Genomic DNA, 19,986 nt, shown 5'->3' on the forward strand with positions numbered 1-19,986 from the left:
GCCTGGGCCTGCTCTGGGGAAGCAGTGGGAAGCCCTTCCCTCTGGTTTGGCAAGGCCAGGCTCCAGCCTCCCAGCATCACCACCCTCCTTGGGGCAGCCACAGAGAACAAGAAAGACTCGGGCCCAGCCCAGCCTGCTGCGGACTGAAACAGAGCCCCAGGAGGACAGCCCAGGCCCCACGCCTTTGTTCACAGAGTGCTGGAATAAAGACACAAAATGGGGTATTTTTCCCCTCAAGGGAGAAAAATTGTGTGTATTTTACCAAAGAAAAAGCAAGTCTAGTAGTTGCCTTCAGGTCTTTAAAGCATTAAAATTGAGGTCCGGTATTTTATAGTACATGGAAGCAAAATGTTCACCAAATTAAGCAGTTGGATGGTTTGTATTTGCACCTCTCTCCTCTTCTTCCCCTCAGGGTCCCTTACAAATTTTAGACCTCTTGGCTCATTTGATTAAAATATGCATAGGACCTCCAATGTGTTAGATTCCTGGCTGAGGGCAGGAATGAGCAATGCAAGCCTAGGGCCTGTCTTCAGGTGGCTTGCAAACTCTTCCAGGCCCTGAAGCTCTCCTCAGGGTCCCAGGATTTTGAGTCAAAACACAAGTAAAGACGTGACACTGTACCCACCTAGAAGAGCCAGGGCTCTACTGGTTCTTTGAGGAGGTAACATGGACAGCTGGAAAGAGTGTCTGGACTGTAAATGAGACAACCTGGGTTATAGTCCCAGGAAACACACTTCCTGACTTTGTGATCTTAAATGCAAGGATTTCTCCCAGGACCTTGGGTTTACCATCTTCAAATGAAGCCCTGGGTCTAAGTGACCTCTAGTGTCCCTCCTAGCATTTTGTGATACTACTACAGAACCTCCTCACTTCTCTTAATGCCCACTTCCACCAATTTCTTTTAAATAAGATGATTTGCTCAGATTTCCTTTTTTTTCTCCTTAAATTCTTTTGTTGGTCCACTTTAGGTATACAATACATTTACATTTATCATTGGGAACTTGTACCTTTACATGATGTATCTCAGTTCTTATTTTTTCTCCATTCCCCTGCCCTCCCTTCAACTCCTCCACCCTTCTCTATTTACAAAGACTTTGTAAAAATGCTCAGATTTCTTTTTGAGCATGGAGTCAAACTTTCTCGCCAATTCAGGTGTAAAAGAAGAACTCAATGATTTTTTTTAAAAAACTATTCCTTATGAAAATTTAATTTATGAGAGAGGAATTAAATCAAATATTTCTTAAATCATTTTAATGAGCTTACAAAATTGAAGCAAATCCATTTGTTCTCTAAATATAATATTTAGAACCTGAGATTTACTTTTGTCTTTCAGATGATTTGGGATGGGGGTGGAGGAGAGTAGTACTTTCATATCTGAAAAATGATTAAATAAAAATTTAATTCTTAATTATTCCCTAACAGATGCTGATGGAAAATCATGCATACCCACCAAGTTCTTAAGTGCCTGGGCTCTGTGCTTTCAAATTTTAAAAAATTTTGCAATAATTTGACTTTTAAAGTTATAATGAATGTCTGTTTTCAAAGCATATAGCATAATAGAGGCAGCAATTATTTTAAGAAGTATTAAGTAAAAGCAACCCACTCATTTCTCTCATGAATCTAAATCTGTGAGCAGCTTCTTGGTCTGCATCCTGTCTTTCCCCATTATGTCACTGACCTCTGCACTGGCTTTTTCTTACATGGAAATACTGGGGTTTGGGGATGTTCCCTTTATTAAATTGTGCTGGAGTAAAGGTTCTCAAACTTGTGGCCCTTGGGCCAGCAGTATCAACATTTTCTGGGGACTTATTAGTAATGCATATTTTGAGGCCCCACCCTGACCCATGGAAACAGAAACTTTGGATATATAGCCTAATAGTCTGACTTTAACAAGTCTGCCAGTTGATTATAATGCTCAAGCCTTAGTATGTGAAGTTAAAGGAAGGGATTTGAAACTGAAACAGAAAAGGGCTGTAAGATAAGAGGACTCAGCCTTTTAAATTTCATGAGTTACTAATTTGTTTCCTGACCACCTCAACTTCTATCCCTTTTGAATGGCTCTCCTCTGTTGGCCTACTTGCAGAAATATTCAAATCTAGAGTTTAAATATACAATGAGAAGAGACAAGCAAATTCTGCGACTTTCACTGTGTTCCATCTCAATCGTACTTTGTAATTCCTCTGACCTTTCTGCATGTGCTCTGTCTGTAAAAAGAATTCCATGTCCTCAACATTGCTTGAGTATGTCGGCACCGCTGTAAATCCTGAAGTGAAAACATTTAGCTTTGGTTGTAATGCTTTTCAAACTGAATTTATGGAGAATCTGAACTTTCTCAACTTTGAATAACATTCATCTAGAGTGAGGATCGTAAGCATCAGTCTACAGATGCTGCTGACCTACCTTGAAGTTCTTGGCAGAATGAGACAAGATACATATGTAAAGAAAGTTTTGTTTTTATTTGCTTATTAAGGTCAAATATTCAAGTTAAATGACGCTTTTAGGGCTGGATTTTATTTTTCAAATTTGTTTTTTATATGTTCTTTATCTTTTAATGCTTATATTTAGTAAAACACAAATTGGAAACCCTAAGAGATAATCTACTTGAAAAATTATTTGTGGCAAAATGCAAAAAATCTATAGAGCACAGATATAGATAACTTCTAATATCCCTATGTGCTTTCAAAATTCTATATTCTTATCCTTATTTTCATTATTCAAACCTTAGGTGACAGTAGGCTTCAAATCTTCTCTTATCATTGAGTCAATTTCTAGATTCTTCCATGAATAAAATAACTCTCTGGTTGTGTTACAGATGTTCAGAGGGCAAGTTCTGTCCAATCCAGAGCTTGGCATGATACTCTACATCCTTGGCATGATGGGACCACAGACTTTGTTTATGAAATAGTTTTATCAGTAACAGAGTCTTCTCTGTTGTTGTGTTAAGGCAAAGGACTGAAGAAATGCATGTTTCTTTCACCATCCTTTTCATATATTACAAGTCATATATTACAAGATTTTCTTTTCTTCAAATTGCAGACCAGGAGAGACTCATCATCCTTGTTAACTAGAGGCATCTATTGCATGCATACTCTGTTCACTCCAAAATTCATGTGGTTAAATCTTTAAGAATATAATTAAGGTAAAATGAAATCATTAGGGTGCTGCCTTGTCCAATGTGGCTGGTATCATTATAAGAAGAGACTCAGACACAGATAGAAAAAAGTCACGTGATGACACAGAGAAAAGATGGCCGTCCGCAAGCCAAAGAGAGGAAGTCCAGAAGAAACTGTGTTGCCAAAACTTTGACCTTGGACTTCTGGCCTTCAGAATTGATGGCTTGAATATGTGTGGCTGAAAGCATCAAGCACATGGAGTTTTGTTTTGACAGTCCTAGGAAATGAATACACTCCCCACCTAGGAATCAGAATGAGCATGCAAGGGAAGAGTCCTTTTCAGAATGTCAGAATGCATGTGACAGGGGAGGCAATTTGGATTCTTTGAGAACAGTGGAGAAATTTTTTTGACCAAGATTCCCCTCTAATACCTATAACTGAATTATGATGTTTTCTCAACCCGATTTCAACCCAATGTTTTAACATTTTTATATTCAGAATCATAACTACTCCTTCCTAAATTTATGGAGCTAAAAAGAGTTAAAGGATCATCTAGTCCACCTACTTTCTCTACCCTCTGTTTGTAGAAAGAAAACACAAGTCTCATGAGATGAGACCATTTTGAGTTGTTGGTTAGTTACTAGAAGAGCCAGAACTTAGTCCTGAGGCCAATCTTAAGTTTCTTCATCACATCAAATTGACTTTGATAATTTTTGCATGTTTTTATAATTCTTACAATGTGCAAGGTGCTGTGATAAAGGCTTTAAATTAAGGTCAGTGATTCTAAATATGTGTAATATTATACACATATAAGATTTTTCAAAATAACAATAAAAGGGGAGTGCATATATGTCTATATATGTGTAGGAGAAAGAGAGAGACTGAGAAGAGAGACACAGAGGCAGTGAGGGAAGAAGGGGAACTCAGCTCCAGAAGACATGACAACTTATTTCCCATAATCTCCTGGGGCTTCCTGTGGAAAATCTGCAGCCTTCCACTCTCTTTCAGAAGAGCCTTGAATGATATTTCTGGTGTGACCTACACATCTTCCCAGTTAATTCGCCTCAGGCATCTTATCTTCAAAGTTTCCAGTAATGTTTAGAACTGGCTTTCAATTCAGGGAGACAGACCTATAAATACAATGCTTCTCTCTTTCCCTAAAGAGGGGAGGGCAAACTAACCAGGAGATTTAGATGTAGGGCAAGGTTTCTGTGACAAGTACAGGGGTAGTCAGCTCTTTGGATCTCCAGACCAGCACCATGCCAGGGGTTTCTCATGGACAGTCCTGATCTAACCCTGTGTGGCCACAGTCTGTGCTTAAGAGGAAAGAGAAATGAGATAGGAAGAAGAGTGTGTTAATCACTTTCCTCATCACTGGAACACAATACCTGACACACACAGCTTAAAGGAGGAGAGGTTTACTTCGGCTTGCAGATTCAGTCCATGTTGGGCTAGCTCCAGAGCAGGAATAGAATGGCCAAGAGGCCTGGTGGAGGAAGGGATGCTCACTCCATGGAAGTCAGGAAACAGAGAGAAAAGAGAGAAGCCTGAGAGAATTGTACCATTCCAGGTCATACCCCTGTTACCCACCGGCTTTTCCAACCAGGCCCAAATTCCTAACAGCATTCAGCTATGAATTCATCAGTGGCTTAATCCACTGAGGAGCATAGTGCCTCCATGATTCAATTCCCCTTCAAAAGCCTTTGAACACATGCATAAAGCTTTTGGGGGACATTCTAGTTCTAAGCCATAGCAAAGAGGAAATGAATACTCCAAGGATGGTGGAGAAAAATTCAGTGTGGGAAGAGAAGTGAATCAGAAAATGTATGGCAAAAATAGGAGAGGAAAAAAAAAAAGGGAAGGAAGAGTAGAAAATAAAAACAAACATGAATAATGAGGGAAAAGAAGTAGAGTACATAGGATAATTAAGGATTGTTAAGTGGTCATGGGATCAAAACAAGATTAAAATATTAAATAGGAATTAATTTAAAAAGTACTCTCAAATATGCACATACATGTGGGGCTGCTTGTCAAAGGAGCTCACGATCTTACCCACCAAGATCAAACTGGAGAAACAGCAATACAGATGTTCATAAGGACTTCTCTAAATGCCCGCTGTTGATTTGAGTTTCTTAGTTGTTTACAGTGACCATGCTTTTTGTAGTGTCATTAGCGCTTGTTAATAAATCACATTACTTGAATTGCCATGTGGGTTTTCTATTCCATTCTCTTTTATTTCAGATCCAGGATCTGGTCTTAGTGAGCATCCTTCTCTCCTTCTGCTGGTTATTAGGCCTATTGATTATTGAGTCAATGACTGTGATTAGTGAAATGAATTCAACATTTATAAACTAGTTAGGGAAGTCATTATTGCTGAGTCTCATAGCTGGTAAAAGGAAGAAAGATTGTTCATTGGACAGAAGAGAAGGCAAAGACCAGAGAAGCCCGATTGTTTTAAGGGACCACATGCTCACTGAGCCATAAGCCAGATATTCCATCTCTCTGACAGTAGTTTATCTTCTTTCATTTTTTTATCTTCTTTCAAATAAATATTAAAATATTTGTTTCAAAACTTTTAAGGAGATTAAGAAAAATAGTGCTTAAAAGGCAAATATTGTAAGCCTAAAGTGGTGTTCAGTGAATGTTACACATGTGCACGCTGGTACACACAGGTAACAAGATCCCACCCCTCACATTTACACACGTAACAGGTGAAAATGAAGGCTAAGGCTGCTTCACTGATTACAGCCTCAGTGTCTCTTACTCCAAATATAATGAATTAGAAATGTGAATAAGTGAGTGAATGGATAAATGAATGAATGAAAGTTACATCCCTCCCAGGTTTAAAGATATGCAAAAATATTTTTATAAAACTCCTTAAAGAAGGAAGCATCTCAAAATATATATTTAGGCAAAATATCTCCTTCTCTATTATCGATACTGAGGCAAGCGTACTTATAAATGGAGTTATCAGTTGCTCACAAGTGAAATTTCTTGCACACACACACACACATATATTCCTGTGTTCACTATCTTGGAAGCATCTCTCAAAAGATGCTGCATCCATTTTTCTATTTCCTTGTAAGGGCACTAAAGGGAATTTAAAAGATAAAAATTATGGAAAGTGGACAGCAATGAAAATGTTATTTCACTCACATTCATAAATCATTTTTTTAAAATTCTCTCATTCCCTGCCAATCAGCAGATTTATTGAAAATTTATCACCAGCTCTTTCAGGGAAGCTTTCCCCTGTTCAGAAGAGAGAAGATTCTGACCTAAATTGCCTAAGAGCTAAGGCAGAATACCATTGCAATTCTATGGCTCCATTTCAAAACTAGCTTGTGTTTTACAGAATTTCAAACATCTAAGTCATTTCCAGGCATAGGAGCTAAAATTGGCCAGGGTGGAACTTGTGGCTGTCAGAACTGATAAACATTTTCTCAATGCCAATTGGTTGGAGAACCATGTCTCTGAATGCCATTAAAAGAGTCTGAAGTCTACCTCAACATGTAACCCCAAGTTGCAATTGCTTGTCAGGAAATTGAGACTTTGTTTGGACAAACTCAGCCAATTTTTTGAGCCCCACATTTTGCTGACTAGGGGCCTTAAGAAGGCTGAGATCTCTGGGTAGGGCAGGTCAAATCTTCCAGTTCCTCTTTGGGTTAAGAATAATAAAGCTCAAATATCTTTCTCCTAGGGACCCAGGCCTTGCTGAAGGGACTCATGCTTTTCATGGACCTCAAAAAGTTTCAAGAAGATAAGAAATAAAAACAAAATCAAAGTAGGTCAGGGATTTAGTTCAGTGGTTCCGCCGCCTACCTTGTAAGCACAAGGTCCCGAGTTCGATCCCCAGTACCAAAAATAAAATAAAAGCAGCCAAATTTATTATTGTAGGGCAAAAATAGGTTTAACCATGGCCAAGACCCTTTTTCTGTGTTGGAGGAGTTTTGCTCTCCAGGGCAAAGTTTATCCTTGGCAAAACCGGGCAAAGATGGTGATCCCCCCCGCATATATATCTCAATTATATGCTAGAAGGGGATGGGTGGCTGAGACTCAGGGATACTTGGAATCAGGAGTGATAATTCCACACTTGCTTCATTCTCTCCTTCCTTCATTTATATTTCTGTCTTGAGAGTAAATTCCATTTTCTCCTATTATAAAAAGGTTTCTTTTATAATGGAGGACCTGGTTACCTACAACATCAGTGCCTAATACAACATTGACTTGAGAGTTTCTACTCTCTTGGTGCCAGAGTTCAAAACTGTTGAGGAAGTGCTCTATGCTAATCTAAGTCAGGTCCATATCATTAGAATGGTCAACTGAGGTCAGCAGAGTAAGGCTCCAGAATGGGGGCAGCTTACTCAGGAGCTGGAATCCTATTTGAACGACTGAGGGAGCAGGGAAGAGGGGTGTTTTTAGAAGAAGGGTGGATTAAATAAAATTACACATGATTATCAAAGAAATTCACAAATATTTGTTAAGCAAATATCTCTCATACATGCAAATCTTAAAACAAATAAATGAAGCCAGAGTCTGAGAATGTTTAGATCACAAGTTCTAGGGCTCCACCACCCATTAAAGTAGGCCATATGCTATTACTCTCCTTATTAATAGCTCTTCCAGATTGCTTGTTCAATTCTAGCGTAGTTATATCCTTATACAATGGATACATTTATGGAAATGTTTATAAATCACTTTTTCTAAAGACAGAATCAAATTCTAAATGTACTGGTGAATTTACTGTCCAAACCTTTAAAATAAAGCGGTAGTTTTGCTTACAATGTTGAAATAGACTGAGAATTTACCTTTCATCTGAATACAAATTTTATATTGGCCCTACTTAAATTGGAAAAAGGTAGGTTAGGATGTCAAACACCTACACATTAAACTTGCCGTTTAATCTGATGCTCTGGAAACCAGTTTTGGTTTGTATCACATGTGTTTTTCTGGCACTATGAGTATGGCAGCCCTTTGTGGCTTGCAGTTTTTTTCCTTACTGAAAGATCTTGGACAAGTTAGGTATCCCCGTTAAGCCTCATTTCCCTTTTCTGCAAAATGGAGATTTTAACCCTAGTAATATTTTTAGCCTGGTGTGGAGGTGCATTCCCGCAATCCCAGCATTCTGGGAGGTTGAAGCTGGAGGATTACATGTTTGAGCCCTGGCCTTGCAACTTAGCAATTTAGCAAGACCTTGTCTTGAAATTTAAAAAAAAGTTTGAGGGTATAGCTCAGTGTGAAGACCTTGCATTTAACCTTCAATGCTGACAAGAATAGTTTTGCTCTTAAGTGTTAGGGTGAGTTTCAAAATGAGATAAGCTTATGAAAAGATGTTTAAATTATATATTACTGTAAGACACTAATACAAATGTTATGTAAAATTATATTATTTAGCATTTTAAGTTTCTTTTCTTATTACCCAAGACCGTGTTACATTATCCTTTCTCATCATGTGCATTATGCTACTCAGTTTTCCAAAGCAAAACACCACAGACAAGGTGGCTTAAACAAAAGAAATCTATTTTCTTACAATTCTGGAGGCTGGCTGTCCACGATCAAGGTGTTGGCAGGTTTGATTTGTTCAAGGTCTCTCTACAGGGCTTGCAGATGGTTGCCTTCTTGCTACATCTGCACCTGGATTTTCTTCTGTGCACAAGCACACTTCTGATGCGTCTTTTTTTTCTTAAAGAACACAAGTCCTGTTGACTTTGGACTCTATCCATATGACCTCATGTAACATTAATAACTCTGAAAGACCCTGTATCCAAGGGCAGTCACATTGGAAGTTGTGGCTTCGAAAAATCAGTTTTGAAGTGGGACATAATTCAGACCATAACACCATCCAGTAATAATCCAAGCAAAAGCTGCTCTAGAGAGACTATTGACTAATTTTTTAAAGAATGTTTTCAAATGGGCAAAACAAAGGCACATGCTCTTGAGAAAATATATACCCATTCTGAGAACTTGAAAATCCCACCAATTTGTAGCTGGATAGAAGAAGTGTTTCGTAGAACCTAATACATTATTAAAGGAATGAATAGATAATTAGGAATAGACAATGAAGAATGACTGAATGAGTAACTTATGAAGGAATGATGAATTAAATTGTTCAGAAATGACATCTCCATACTGTTCCCACAGAGCAAACTGACAGGATTTACCAAAAAACTTTCCCTTCATCAGCACCCTACCTGTCCATTTGGCACCCATTCATGGCCACCAAGGTGGCCAAGTCAAAATGACTTATCAATCAAGAGGCATGAAGACAAGATACCCATAAAGCTCCCTGAAGTCCCAAATGGCCACTAGGTTCTGCTCCTCTGAGATCATCCCTGATAAAATTATCCTGCACAAAGCTCCTGATAAATTCAAGTGACAAGAAGATTATGGGGCTTGAAGAAGAAAAGTTAAGTAAAGAGTAGCAGAGGTGGTGACAAGGGTCTAGAATGTAGAGTTGGTGTACAGGCCTCGCAGACTCTAGCTGCCATGAGAACCTGGAAAACTCTCCAGTTACCTTCTTAAGACTAGTCACCCTTACAGGCAGGCTGGAGATATGAAATGACTTGAGGGCTATAGGAGTCCCCAGATCCTGAAACACCTTTTTTTAACCATGCTGGAAACTTCACTTGAAATTTATTCCCCTGCCTGTTACAGATTCCTTGGTCCCTTTGAAGAAAAGAAGTGCAGGAAAACACTAGGATGTAAGAAGTCACAGGAGTTTGAGAGATACATCAAATGGAGATGTGTAAGGTATCCAAAATACCTTTCATGTAATTGTGTGATGAGTATGTCTGAATGTAGTGCAGAGATCAAGCATTTAGCAAGAATAAAGTTGGATTGTATTGCTAACAGCATCACCACTTTCTACCTACATTGCCAGGCTCACCAGTGTTTGACATATGATTTGATTCATAGTATTGATTGGAAGGAATGAATAGATGGATGGATAGGCAGATGGATGGATGAATAGATGTAGAACAACTGGATCCTCTTTAGGCAAAACTTTTAGAGATTGTTTGAATCTATCTGGTTATTCCTGCTTCTTTCCACCCTGTACGTTTTCGCTCAAGGCTCTTTATAGCAGTGTTATATAACTCATCTCCCACAAAGGGCTTGCAGATTTTGGTTTTTTCCTCATACAGTCATATCTGTTTGTTTCAAAAATATTTACCTTTACAAAATCTGAAATAATTTATTTGCGAGGCACATCTAAAGCCAAACAAATAGCACCTGAAGGCTCAGAGTCATTGTAAAAGAAAGGACAGCAAATAATTTGTAAAAATGTGAAACATGTGAACCCAAGTATTGAAGGATCAGCTCACTGGGTTTCCAGGAGACTCCCCAAGTCTTGCTACCTGACCTTGGTGAACTTTGCAGTCTAGGATTTACCTTAAAGTCTTACAGAATCAGGAACCAAGTTTAGCCAGCCCCCAAGAATGAGTATGCTGACTAGAAATGGTCTGCAGTTCACCTCAGAGATATTTTATACATCTAACTACTCATTATTTCCCTCAAAATAATTCCTGGGCCAATAAGATTGTACACAGGTAGCAAATTTCTACCAATAGACAGACATACCTGTGATGCTAAAACCAATACCTGTGATGCTAAAAACTGTTTAGTGGGCATGGAATCAGAACAAGGGATTCCTACAGGTAAATGCTTTCAATTCAGATACAATACAAGGACTGTGAGGTGCATCCCATGGTGCCCAGTGTGGGAGCACTTCAGGTGGGCACTCTCCATGCCACTTAGGGCTCATTTGGTTTATAATTTTGTTGTTAAAAAACACTCCTTCTGCCTGAACTGTTTTTTCCTAAAGATGACTTGAAACTTTTAATCCATTTACAGTTAAGACCTACTTGTTCAGAAATATTCCTCTTTTCCAGGGGACACCTAATACCTGTTCTGATATATCATGTATTTTCAAATTAACTCTCAGGGAAATCCTAGTCCAATTTCAAGTCTTTTTGAGCACCCCATTCATGTACTCCCTTGTGATCCTTCCTTTGGGATAGGAGCCAAGGGTGGTAGTTCAGAGGTCATAGAGATCTGGCTTCCAATCCAAGCTGGGTGGATATGAGCAAGTCACTTAACTTCCCTGAGACTGCTTCCTCATCTCTTAAATGGTCCTGGAAAGAGACTATTGTTAGGGTTAATTATGCTAACATTGGTGAAGCACTTGGCACACATGCAAACTCTCACTCACAGTGAGCAATAATAAATGTAACTATTATTCATTATCTCTCATTCCTCTATTCAGCTTTCCTTCTCTGAGCACCCACTGAATGTGCCTGGCCTCATGCTAGGCCAGGAATCTAGCACAGGGTAATTACTACCACTGAATATTAAATTTAGCTCTTAGCTTCCTGGCTGCCAGGGCCCAAAGGGCCAAATTAATTATTGCTAAGGTTTTTCTTTTTTTTTTTTTTTCCTGAGCTCAAGTTTATTCCATCCTATGATGCTTATATAAGGAACTCAGTACAAAAGGTTTAAGCACTAAAAGAATGGCTATCTAGTTATGGGCTTTTGAGTACAGAGGTAATCAGATGAGGATGGCATCTCAGTAGTTAGGTCTATAGATCAAAACTGGTGTCTTCACAAATTGGCCATATTAACAGCACCCAATTCTGTGCTTCCAACTATATATATATAGTATATATATAGCTGGAAATATATATATATATATATATGTATAGTTGGAAGCTCAGAATTATTATATATTATAGAATTATTATATATATTATATATTATAATATATTGCTTCCGACTATATATATATATACATATATATGTGTATATATATATGCACAAGTGACTGTTGAACATCTTCATCCTCTCATTCTTAACAATAAGATTGGTTCTCTTGGCTGATGAGACAATGCAGGTTTAGGATAATAGAGATGTGGCCATAACTATAAATTATTTCTTTACAATTTTAAATGCAGTGATGAAAGAAATGAATTTGCATGGCAAAGGTGCATGTATGCATTCCTTGAGCCTCATCCTGAGTAATTCACATTAATAAGAAAGACACAGGGCGCCGACTCACCATATGCTGGCAGTCACTTTACTGGACTTGAGATAGAATCAAAGTAATTGCTCCATAAAGTAAAGCAGTTAGTAATAACCTAAACTCCAAAAGCCCTTTAATTTTCTGATTCATATCTTTAATCAATTTGCAACATGGAGCAATTGAGTTTTCCCTCTAGTTTCCCAATTGTTTGCTCAAAAGGGCTCCTCCGCTGCCTTTGACTGACGTGACATTATTGCATTTATATTGACTTTTACGGCAGTTTTTACAACATTTGAGGTGCATAAGTTACATGAAAATGTAGCACAGGAACATTTCAAGATGAAAGTAAGCCATAAAGAGAGAGCCCGGCTATAATGTCTGCGATTTACAGTGTGAGGAAATTACAAATGGAGCAAAGAAAACTGGGCTTGACTGGCATCACTTGCTTCCAAACCCTTGGGAAGCTGCCTCCCACAGAACCTGGAGCCCGAAAGGTCCAAACTGTTGGTGGTTTTGGTTTGTGCTGTGCCCTGTTATGGTTTGAAACACTGTCTCAGGCACCTAGGACACAAAACCAACAGGGTTTCTGTTTCAAAGCCAGTAGAGGAGAAGCGCTGGGAGAGGTTTCCCTTCAAGTAAGTCAGTGGGGCCAAGAAAAGGCCAGAGGCTTCCCAAAGATGCTCAAGGCCACTGGTTATTGCCTATGCTCTACCTGGCACCCAATCTTCACCATTCACTTCCCAGCAGGGCCTTGACAACCAGGCAGAAAAATGAAGGAGTTTCTCATCTGCAAAGGGCTTTTCCTTGCCATTGTCTGCTCTAATTAGACCCTCAGCACCTCCGGCCTGTCTTGGAATCTTCATTATTTTCACCTCTTGAATTCAACCTTCTTGTCCTCACTGGAGATATTTCAAACTAAGACAGCATACATAGACTGTCATTCTTTTTTTTCAATTTTATTTTATTGGCACATTTTAGGTATACAGTATAATGACATTCATCATTGGAAATTTGCACCTTTATATAATCTCTCTTGGTTCTTATTTTTCCCCCTTCCCCTGCCCTCCCTTCAACCCCTCCATCTCTTCCTATTTACAAAAACTTTGTTTCCATTTTCTCATATTAATTCCATTCTTTTCTTTCCTTTCCCCTGCCCCTCCCACTTCCCCCTCCCATTTGCCCCTTTTCTTTCTATTTCACATTGTTTTTCTGAAAATGTATCCAGTGGCTTCCAGCACCTTCTGTTTTGTTTTTGTTTTTGGTACCAGGGATCGAACTCGGGACCTTGTGCTTGCAAGTCAGGCGCCAGAACCACTGAGCTAAATCCCTGGCTTCCAGCACCTTCTGGTTAAGTTACCAGGCCTTTACTCAGCATCCAAGGACCGCCATGTTGAAGTACTGCTCACCCTCCTGTGTTACTGCCTGACTCTCAGCTATACCTAGGCCATCTCCATTTTGTGCACTTGCACTGTCTAACATTTCACCTGTGGTGCACCCCACTTCTCCTTTACCAGTGGCCCATTATTTTCTACTTCATAACAGCCCTGAGAGGGCAAGTGCTCAATTGTAGAGCTAGACAGGCTACGTTTGAATACCAGTGTTATTCCCATCTGAGACCCTGGACAGTTACTTAACTTTGCTACACCTCCATTTCCTCATCTGTAAAATGGGGGAATATTCATTCATTGCATGTATTTTAGGAGCTTTGAACAGTACTCAGCAACATAAAGGCTATCGATGTGTGGGAGCTGCTGTTTGAGTTAGAATGTTCTTCTGTTCAGTATTACTTCTTCCTACAGTATCCTTCTCAGGTTCTCTGTTGATCAAAATCTAATCCTTTTATATCTCATCCTTTCACAAGTGCCTTCCTCACTCCACCTCAGGGTCCTATGTGTCACAAAGACAGGCAGAGTATGAAGTTAATTTCTCTTACTTTCCTGTGATTCAGTCTTGATCATATCAGAAAAAAATTCCAGGGAAGATTCAAATCAGCAAAACTACCAAAATCTTTTTCTGTACCAGCCCTTACGTGTCTGGTGATTGCCTTCCAGACAGATGGGCAGTGGTGGTGAGATAGGAACAGGGGCCTAGAAAGAGATGGTTTCACACTTTGTTACCTGAGGGGTCTGGGGCTGGCTGGAGTTTTCCTCTAGTGATGGGTGGAGCTAAGAGGAGTTGCCCAGAGCCTAAATAGGGTTTCACTAGCCCTGGTGCATACTCCTTGTGAAAGCTTTTTTTCTACATGTGGCTTCTTTACTTTTTCTTTTCACAAAAACATGCTCCATGGATTGCTATTGTCTTCATTCTTTCTAGCAACATAGTTAGTGCTTCTTTGCCTTTTCTACTAGGTTGTAAGGTCCTCATGGTTGGGGACAATGTTCATTAGGTATTTACTTTTGAATATATTATTTTTTATAATATTGAAACACTTAGAAAATCACTGCTAATCAGACTCTTAACATATTATGGGAAATTAAAAGCAAGAATATGTCACTTTCTACCTTTCTGTACATTGCCAATTGCAATAGTATATTCTTCCTGAAATTCCCTAAGTTTCTCCAGTTGTCTCACATCTCTTACTTATCTCTTTATCTATCTACCTACCTACCCCATCTATTTTTATCTATAGATAAAATGTATGAAGACAAACATGCACACATATAGTCTCTAAGAATGAAATTATTGGTCTGTAGATATACCCCCCCTCCCCATTGAATGCTATATCACAAGCACCTTTTCCAAGTCTTTATATATAACTCACAGACTAATTCCTGCCTTACTAGAAATGGAGTTACAGTGTCAGGAAGCAAGGACATTTAGGGTAGCAATCGCTCAAAATCTTCACCAGGGTGGTGCTGTCTGGCCCTTTGGACCCCCTCTGTACTCAAACAGAGTAGGTTAGCAGAGAGTTGACTATTCCTACAACACAGTATGCCCTTCCATGGACCTTTTGTGTCTTATTGGTCTTATATGCATCTTCCTTCCCACTCAGCGCCCTGAAATGTGCTGTATACAGGAAAGTGCTCAACAGAAGCTTGTGAGAATGAATAGACATGGGGAAAGCCTACTATAATGCTACCCAATCAAGACCATAACCATCTGCTAGGCAGACAGCATATGTAGTTCAGAGACTCTCTACGTTGCTTTCAGGAAGTTACTGAGCTTTTTTTGTTTCCTCAGTTTCTCATTCATCCAATAAGTCTAGAGATATTGGCTTGTCTCCCTGGAGACCTTGGGTGGAATCTGGTATTTCAAAGTGCTTAATGGTGCTGCTCAGTAAATAAAAGATGTCATTAATATGCATGAAGCTATTTCATCAAGAGGCCAACAGAGCAAATTTAAAAGCTATCTTCAAGGGAAAAGAACTAAACTGCCATTATCATGCATACTACTGACCACAATAGAAGTCTGCAGGAGCCAGGACAATGCACTCTCAGGGGCCTGGCAGACTCTGTTGAAACCTTGAGGTGCCCCTGGTCTCACTGTTAGCCTCTCAGGGAAGGATCTGAAGAAGGAGAATCATCTTTTACCTCTATGCTCCCACAAGCAGGTCAGGAACTCTCAGCATACCAAGAGCTGTGCTAAAGACACACAGATGATACATCTAATGGCTTCTAAGAACTGTCCCTAGCAATATGAAGAATTGGATGGGAAACATTCAGAGCACGGGCATGAGAGAGGGTTAGGAGGATTTGTAACTTTCCATCACTTCAAGGTTACATTTCCACTCAGGGGCATGAGAAATGGGCAGTGTGGCTAAGCCAGTGAATTGAGCGTGCTGCCCTGGCTGAAGCATGAGCAAGGTATGGGGAAAGGAATCGGGAGCCCTGGGTTCTGCTTAGCTATGTGACCTTGGCCAAAGATCCTTCAACTCTTCACCTAAAACCTATACCACACCACATCTATAGGTAAACAGGGACACTCTACTTGGGTTCCCACATGTTCATGATAACAAGGGCCTTAGTGTCTCCCTCTTGATGTTTATACTTCTTTAATTGTTTAAGAGCTTTTACCATTGACACTGATCTTCATTCCAAATGTCAGGAGCGAGACAACTGAGAGGCCTGGTGTGCCTGTTAGTGGGTCCACAACTGAAATGCTTTGTTTCTGAACTATCGCTGATTGAACTATTCCTGTACCACACAGTCCCCTAGATTGTGTTCATGGCTGAGCTGATGCCTCTTCTGGCCAGTTCCTGATCCTAGTTGCAGTGGGTCTCCTCACGTGTGACCTCCTCCTCACAGCTGCTGGTAGTTACACTCACATGCCCACCAGCATAATTCCTGGGCTCTCCTCCAGTACTTTTAGGCCTTAGAGTTGAGACCAGACCAATAGTTCCAGATGTTAAAAGTTCTTCCTCACCAACAGACCTCAGTGGAACTAGATCGAACTATTACAGGAGATATAAAAGGGGATGTTTAGGGTCTGAGTCTCCTTTGGCTCCCAGGGGAACCCATGGCACCTACACAAATTTTTCTTTCCTAGCTAAGATGTTGAAAGGATATAAAGTCTTTACATTTGTCTAAATAGGAGATATCACCTGTTAGTTCAAGAAAGAGGCACATTCAAAGGGTCCAAAGCAACTTTCTGTGCCCACCTATACAATAACATAATAGGTGAATTTTATCATTAAAATGTTCAGGTTTGTATATACTTTGCTATATGTATAAAGTTCTTTATTAGCATCTGCTTCATCTCTCTCACTAAGTGTGTTGAAAATTAAATGAACCATGGATAAAAGTATGCATTTTGAGAAGCAAAAAAGTTAAATTGTAAAAACAAGCAATTGCTGTTTAAGTGATTCATTCGATTAGAAATACAGTTTGGCTCTAGAAACTTTGGATAATTTCTGGGTAATTAGGGCTTCCCAACAGGCAGTCAAGAATAGAAATTGGTTCCCTCATGGAAAGTCCAGAACAAAGCATGCTTGATTTGTGGTTCAAACCTAGATAGGAAGTCAAAAGAATGGAATGACTGAAAAGAAAGTATTTAGAGCAGTATTACTAATTTACACCCAGTCTAACCATCTCCCATTTAATTACTTCAAAATTTTACAGAATATTTTAGAAGTCACTTAACTATTTTGAGATAGTTTCCCAAATATGAAATAAGAGTTAGATTAAAATCAGTGATTTTTAGTTTTTGATGCCCAATAAGCAAATCCACAGAAGTTTAGTATCTGAGCATTTAAGACTACATACTATCAGAAATAAATGGCAATCTTCTGAAATTAGTTCATACTGTACAGAGTAGCAGATGCTGTCCTATCTAGCAGCTGTAACATGAGCTCTTTAGGGTATTCTAGGGCAATGATCTTTGGTGGACAAAACCCCAGCTCTTTAGCCCAGAATTATATTTACAATTCCACTGAGATTTTTAAGTAACTTGACAGTGCAGGGCAGGTGAAAGAACTTAATAATCAGTACTTATTTTTTCTGAAATTTTCAAGCAGAATATTTGACTTTGGCCAGAGTTATAATGGGAAGAAATTACCTCTGATATTATCTGGAAGACCATAAGCAATTGAGACAATGAATTGTCCAGGTGGCCTTTCTTTATCTAATATTAAACCTGCATTCTTCTAATAAGCTAATTTTTTACTTTCCTATGAATGGCTTCAAAATCCAAAAAGGAGCAGAGGCCAGGGTATAGATAAGAAGCTACTGCCCTTTTCTGTATGCAGGCACTGTGACCACTTGCAGATCCTTGCAGCTAGGGGAGTGGGTTGGGGGGAAGTGAACACTTCAGAATAAACCCAGAACACTGACACCTTTGGGAACCAAAAAGGGTAAGAAGTACTTCCAAAAATTAGCCCAGCAAACCAAAGGAAACTAACTATAAACTGAGCGAGTCATGCCAAACACATGGCCTCATCACAGCTTAGCTTCCTTTCTCTTCAAAGGCACAAAGATTGTCCTCTCATAATAAAAATTTTCATGTCACACAGGAAGTATTCCAAGCCAGAGCATAAAATAAAGTAACTGGGTGTTAGGTTTCTCCCAGTGCTCCTGGGTGCTCCCTATTCCCTTTCTGCACTTTCCCCCTATCAAGAGAAAATGACAGCAAGCCTGAGCAACTTAGTGAAACCCTATCCCTAACCCTAAAATAAAATTTTAAAAAGGGCTGGGGATGCAGCTCAGTGGTAGAATGCTTGCCTAGTGTGCATGAGGCCCTTGATTCAATCACCATTACCCACTCCTCAGAAAAAAAAAAAGAAAGAAAAAAGATAACCCATTCACCAGGGACAAAGAGTTATATAACTTGCACAGCAAAACCTAGTTACTTAAAACTTACTTACTTGTGGTGGGGTAGTTCTCCCTGAACAGGAATGGCATTCCAGTAATAGAATTTTGTTGGTTATGGAGTTTAGATCATAGATTAGGAGAATGTTGAGTTTAAGGGGCCAACTTATGGAATCTCTTAACAATACAACAGTGCAGAAAGATGCTTGCCCAGGTTCTGTGCCTCTTCAGTAGCCCAAGCTCACCTACCAGGCCAACATGTAGAGTCCATTGTTGGATGAGTCTCTGTGTTAGAAAGCTGTTCCTTAGAATGAAACTAAGGGGGCCCAACATTTCCCAGTGTCTCAATTGCAAGAAGAGGAAAATTTTGGACCAGAAAGAATTTGCCATAGTAAAAATTTTGTGTAGGCAGAAAAATATTAGGGTGCAACAGGTCAATCTGTATCACCCTATCATGGCTTCCTCTCAAACCAGTTCAGCAATGGTAGCTTTGCCATGTAGCCTGGCACTGGATTATATTTTAATCACATTATTCTTTTGTGGTTTCATGGCTGTGCTTCTCAAGTGGCATCTAAACCACTTACTGGCATCTCCCACGACATCCAGCCTGGAGCAGGCTGCCCAGGAGGTGTTCTTAGAAGCCCTTGTAAGTAAACCAATTGAGCTGACTTTACAACAGGGCTCTTTTTTTCTGCAGTAATAATCTAAAATGTATTTAAATGTAGTTTCTGGAGTTACATCACAAAGAGTGTTGTAACTATGTCCCACCCTGGTTTGCTAAATGGATCTTCAAAGCAGAAATCCAAATTTTTCCACATTTTTAACATAATCACTGGAATGCTAAAGATTTAGTACAATGTGTTCAGACATGTTGCTTTCATGACCCAGTTGATCCTTCCCTTTTTATTCCCACAGGTTCAACCCCAGTTCAAGCTCTCATCATTTTGCGCTTTTATTTTTGCAAAGGGTTCTTTGTTGAAATTCCTTAGCCTGGTTCTCAAGGCATCTGAAAGGTTTCTAGCATCATCAGCTGTTCCTTCCCAGAGCAGTGTGTGTTTCTTCTGTGGGAACACTTTTTATACTTGTACTTATTTATCTTAAAGATTGCTTTCACTATCACCTTACAAAGCTCCATGAGGGTAGTAGTCATATCTATAACACTATCCCTCATAGAATGAACTACTTGCTTATAGCAAGATTTTTTTAATTTCAGTTTTTAACTCTGAATGATGCTGTGACTTTGGGTAAATGACTTGGACCTCTCTATGCTTTGGTTCTTTACTCTGTGAAGACTGCATACTAGTACACCATAAGTCTTGGTGTTTCTAGGATAACTATAAAATACCCTATGCATTGGCCCTTCTGACAATATATTTATTTTGTTTTTATTATTAAAGATCTTAAATAATTGAAACATGTGGTCAAAATGTTATTTTTCTGCCTTAGACAGTAACCCAAAAAATTAACAATTCATTCTGAGAACTTGTACAAATAACATCAAGAAAACATATTTTGGAAAATAGCTATGAATCCCAAAGCTTTCTTTGAGTCTTTCCTCCTGGACATGCTAAGCATTAGATTTAGTTCCAAAATATTTTTTAAAAGCCTTTTTGTGCCA

At 39.2% G+C, this 19,986-nt stretch overlaps 1 protein-coding gene across 4 annotated transcripts in view; it reads right to left on the minus strand.

Annotated features, from left to right (window-relative positions):
- The window catches only part of Slc14a2 (solute carrier family 14 member 2), a 431,234-nt gene that overhangs the window by 386,849 nt on the left and 24,399 nt on the right, over positions 1-19,986 (minus strand). The window lies entirely within an intron of this gene.

This window comes from Heterocephalus glaber, unplaced genomic scaffold (genome assembly GCF_053883595.1).
Source record: "Heterocephalus glaber isolate CG9 unplaced genomic scaffold, H.glaber_assembly_v1.0 deba00000331, whole genome shotgun sequence".
Taxonomy (NCBI): Eukaryota; Metazoa; Chordata; class Mammalia; order Rodentia; family Bathyergidae; genus Heterocephalus; species Heterocephalus glaber.